Source organism: Octodon degus, unplaced genomic scaffold (genome assembly GCF_000260255.1).
Source record: "Octodon degus isolate 3935 unplaced genomic scaffold, OctDeg1.0 scaffold00035, whole genome shotgun sequence".
Classification (NCBI taxonomy): Eukaryota; Metazoa; Chordata; class Mammalia; order Rodentia; family Octodontidae; genus Octodon; species Octodon degus.
In genome coordinates, this window is record NW_004524611.1 from 13,886,498 (window position 1) to 13,891,900 (window position 5,403).

Sequence of the window (5,403 nt, forward strand, 5' to 3'; positions counted from 1 at the left end):
GTTCGAGCCCAGCCGGGGCAATTTACTAACTTGATGAGACCCTGTCTCCAAATTTTAAAAAGTTAAAAGGCGGGGATGTATTTCAGTACGAAGGCCCTTGGTTCAATCTCTAGGACTGGGAGAAAAATCACAGTCAAGAGAAGCAAAGGGGGCCGGGGAGATGACTCAGTAGAATAAGTGCTTAAGGGCCTGAGTTAAAAAAAAAAAAAAGATGAAGAAGAAGAAGCAAAGGACAGGACCGCCATTTTCAGACACCAGGGGCCCGCTGAAGGCTTTGCGGAGCTGGCATTGCAGGGGTTGGGTTACGGGGCGGTGTTGAAGCCAGGGAAGGAGCCCTGGGAAGACACCGGCAACAGGTAAGAGGCAGAGCAGAGAGGAGGGTCTGTGAATGGGTTTGAGCCCAGGGGGAGGGGAGGCAGTGGTGGTGCACAGTTTCAGAGCCTGAGGATTTAAGGGTGGCAGTGACTGGGGGAAAAGGAGGAGGAAGAGAAAGAAGAACTTCCTTGAGACCCCCATCTGCTTGTGGAGGAGGCAGGTCGGGTTCACCTTTCTTTAAATTACGTTTCTGTTGGGGCTTTGAGAATGAGGCTTCCCCTTAGGTTCCTCTGGGGAGTGTTTTCAGACGTCACCTAATTTTCCAGTTTTTTGTCACCTGGCTAGGTGACATTAACTGAGTAGGAAGCACTGCAGGATGGCTGAGAAAGAAAACTTCAATGAGTTTAGAGAGCTATATCAGTATAGATCTGGCCAAGGGCAGGTGGAGATGGAGGACCCTCAGAAAGAATAAGGGAGACAGAAGGAATGCCCAGGACAAGAGAGGAGGGCCAGGCAGGGGACCCTCAGGAGGCCTCTGTTGGACAGGTACATTCCATCTGTGTGCTTTATGGAGCTGTCAGGGTGTATCCATCAGGCAGGGCATAGCGGCACATGTCTGTCATCCCAGCATTCTAGTAGGCTGAGGCAGGAGGATCAGAAGTTCAAGTCCAAGGGCCGGCCAAATAGCTCAGTGGATTAAAGTGCTGGAAGGAAGGCTCAGGGGTCAGGGTTCCACCCCTGGGCCTGCGTGTGTGCTGGCCCCGCCCCTGGGATGCGCTAAAATTGCAATTGAGACGGGGTGTGGTGGTGTACAACTATGAGCCCAGCTCTTGGAAGGCTGTAAACAGGCAGATCACTGTGAGTCTCATCTAGTAGTGAGACCCTGAACACCCTGCAGACCCTTCCCTAAAATACAAAGAAAAAAAAAACAGTTCCAAGTCCAGCCAGAGCAATTTAGCTACTTAGTGAGACCTTATCTCAAAGTTTTTTTTTTCTTTCTTTTTTTTTTTTTTAAATAAGAGGGCCTGGGGAGATAGTGCAGTAGAATAAGCACTTGCCTGGCAAGCACAGGGTCCCTGAGTTCAATCCCTGGTGCAAAAAAAAAAAAAAAAAAAGGAGAGATGGGGAATGAGGATGTAGATCAGTGTAAAGGCTCTGGATTCAATCCCCAGCATCCCAAGAGAAAAAAAGAAAGAAAGAAAGAAAGAAATTGTGTCTATCAGCGCTGCAGCAGAAAAGGGACTGCACACTCAAAGAGCTAAACAAGAGTTTGAAAAGGAACTATGGCCAAGCATGGTGGTACATATCTGTAATCGTAGCACCCAGGAGACTGAATCAAGAGGATCATCGTGAGTTTGAGGGTAGCCTGGGGTCCATAGTGAGCTCAGGGCCAGCCAGAACTACATAGCAAGACCCTGTCTCAGAAAGAAACGAAGGTATATTCAGTGGAAGAATTTATTCCCTCTTTAGATCCAAAGGGATGGGGCTAGGGAATGGGGATGGGCTGGAACCAGTTGGAGATCTGTGGTCCTGGCAGAGGAAACACCTCCTGATGCAGGGAAACCTCCAAATGACACGGGGAGAAAAACTGATCTCCCCAACCTAAAAGGTACCTGGGACGAGTTCGTGTTCTCTAAAACTGAAGAATGAATTTTGGGAACAAACGGAGGTTATGAACAGAATATATTTATTGAGGGAAAGAAAGCTCTTGCCTGAGAGAGGGACAGAAGGGGAGCCCTGAGCTGGTGGTCCCCCGGGGAAGCTGTTTCTTCCAGGGACTTTTATAAGGAAAACCATGCAGTGAGATGGGTCTAAGATGGTGGAGAACATGGGAACTTGCTTATGTGGGCATGAGGTAGGACAAAATTATGGTCAACCAATGAGATTACAAACACCACTGCTCAGGTAAAACTGATTAAATCCGGTACCAAATGGGGAAGCGAGTCACATAGCAAGCAGGCTTGAATTTGGGACAAGGTCTCTTCCTGTTGGAGATTGGGCTAGTGACTCATTTGGGTTCTTTCAAGGTGATCATACCTATTTAGAATATCAATCCCTGATACCTATCCCTAGGGAAGTATGGTCTTGACGTGTGGCACTTATGGGAGTGTCTGTCTCTTCCAAGTAGCAAAGTCACCTTGTCTTCCATCTTGTCTCCTTTAGGGCCTGGTCCTGTCTGACTGCCTATAATCTTTCTTTCTTTCTTTTTTTTTTTTTTTTTTTTTTTGGTGGAACCGGGGATTGAACTCAGACCCTTGCGCTTGCCAAGAGAGTGCTTATTCCACTGAGCCATCTCCCTGGCTCCTATAATATTACTTTCTAATTCAGCTGACTACAGCACTACCACCTGACCTGGGCTGTGGCCCTAAACAGAAAACCACCATCATTGTGGAAGAGTGGCAGGGTGGGATGAGAGCTGGGGATGAACCCCAACCTCTCGCTCTCTTCTCTTATTTCCTACTAGTGCTGCTCTTTTGCTAGCTGGAAGTCAAGGGCAAGGTGATCCAGGTGTTATAGGCAGCTGAATTAGATAGAAATGTTATAGGCAGTCAGACAGGGCCAGGCCCTCAAAGACAATATGGAAGACAAGGTAACTTGGCAAGTTTGGAAGAGACAGACACTCCGCTTTGGACCAGATCTTAAGACAAAAGAGTAAACAAATGCAGCCACATACTTCCCTAGGGATGAGCATCCGGGATTGACATTCTAAATGGGTATCGATCACCTTGAAAGAGCACAAATGAGTCACTAACCCAACACCCAACAGGAAGAGACCTTGTCCCGTATTCATGCTCGCTTGCTATGTGACTCATTTCCTCATTTGGTCCTGGATTTAATCAATTTTACCTGAGCAATGGTGCTTGTAATCTCACTGGCTGACCATAGTTTTGTCCCACCTCAGGCCCCCCTAAGTCAGTTCCCAAGTTCTCCACTACCCTAGACCCACCTCACCGCATGGTTTCCTCTATAAAAGTCCCTGGAAGAGACAGCTACAGGAGGATAACCTGGTCCTGCCCCGCTTCTGTCCCTCTCTAGGACAGGAGCTTTCTTTTCCCAATAAATATATTCTGTTCTTCACCTCCGTTTTTTTCCTAAAATTCATTCTTCGGTTTTAGAGAACACGAACTTGTCCCAAGTACCCTTCAGATCGGGAGTTTCATTTTTTTCCCTGTATCACAAGTACTTCTGCTGCCCCTCTTTTTCTGGGCACAGAGTGGAGTACAGAGGAAAGAGCCAAGTCTAGAAGGGCAAACAGAGGTTCCTAGCACAGGGCACTAGGAAAGTGCTTTTGAGGAAAAACACCAAAGAAACAAGATTGCTGTCACCTACATTTGCCTGTTCTGAGTCCTGCATTAAGCTCCTGCTGTGGACCAAACGGAACAGTGATTTATAACCCTTTCCTCAGATTTTATGGCAACAATAAACATGGGCCCTTTAAACAGGGATTAAAGGACCAACATAGTTCTTATTAGAGTAAACCAGATTAGGAGTCTGGAATTTGTGGTTTGTGTTGTTGCTGATATAGGAGAATGAAACTCCCAACCCGAAAGGTACTTAGGACAAATTCATGTTGCCTAAAACTGAAGAATGAATTTTAGGAACAAATGGAAGTTAAGAGCAGAATATATATTGGGGGAAAGAAAGCTCCTGTCCGAGAGAGGGACAGAAGTGGGGCCCAAGCAGGTTGTCCCCTGGAAGCTGTCTCTTCCAGGGACTTTTATAAAGGAAAACCACACGGCGAGGCTGGTCTAAGGTGGAGAACGTGGGAGCTCGCTTAGGTAGGCATGAGATGGGACAAAACGATGGTCAATCAATGAGATTACAAGCACCATTGCTCAGATACAATTGATTAAATCCAAAACCGAATGAGGAAGTGAGTCATGTAGCAAGTGGGGCATGAAGAGAGAACAGGGTCTCTTCCAGTTGGGGTTGGGCTAGTGACTCATTTGGGCTCTTTCAAGGTGATCCTACCTATTTAGAATATCAGTCCTCTCCCCCCCCCAAAGAACATCAATCTCTGATGCCCATCCCTAGGGAAGTATGTGGCTACATTTGTTTACTCTTTTGTCTTAAGATCTGGCCCAAAGCGGAGTGTCTGTCTCTTCCAAAGTTGCAAAGTCACCTTGTCTTCCATATTGTTTCTAAGAGGGGCCAGCCCTATCTGACTGCCTATATTTCTATCTAATATAGCTGCCGGCAACACCACAGCCTCCATGAAACTCAGAGCAAGCTAAAAAGAAACATCTCCCACTAGTCCCAGCAGCCAAACCCTCTGCCAAGCAAGGGATGAGAGAAACCCCTCTCCGCAGAGTGTGACCTAGGGAGGCCTGCTGACTGCATTTAGTTCATTTTCCAACCCTAGCAACATAGGAATCACCTGGCTCGTATCTTTGAGGGACTCCCTGCTTGGGGACATGAAATTCTAGCCTCTGGTAAGCAACCTTCCTCTCCTAACTGGTGAAATATGTGCCACCCTGCACCCACTTTGCATCTATTTAGCATCTGGTTAAAAACCCGTCCATCGAGCTGTTCCTACAGGTTCCTGGAGCTCATCTATGCAGCTTAATAGCTTTAATGAGATCACATTGAGAGACTACCTACATTCAAAGTTAACAATGTGATGAGCTTCAATGTAAGATGTAAATGCGTATTTCTTCTATGAAGCCATCACCATAATCAAGACAGTGAACGCATTTATCATTCTAGATGCTTCCCCTTGTTCCTTTGTGACTTACCCCCACCTTCTCCCAAACTCCTGTGCCCAGGCAATGACTAACGTGCCTCCTGCTGCTGCGGATTCCTTTGCTTTTTTTCTGATAGGGTCTTAGTATGTAACCCAGGCTGGCCATGCACTCCTGGTGATCCTCCCTCCTCTGCTGAGATTAGAAACGTGTACTACCTCACCCAGATTTTTCTTTTCTTCTTTAAAAAAAAAAAAACACTGAGCACTGAATCCAGGTCCTCACACATGCTGAATATATACCCTACCACTAAGCTGTACTCCCAACTCCCCTAGAATTTTACATGAATAGAATCATACCTGATGTATTCTTCTTTGAGGGGCAGGGAGTTTGGCTTTTTTCACCA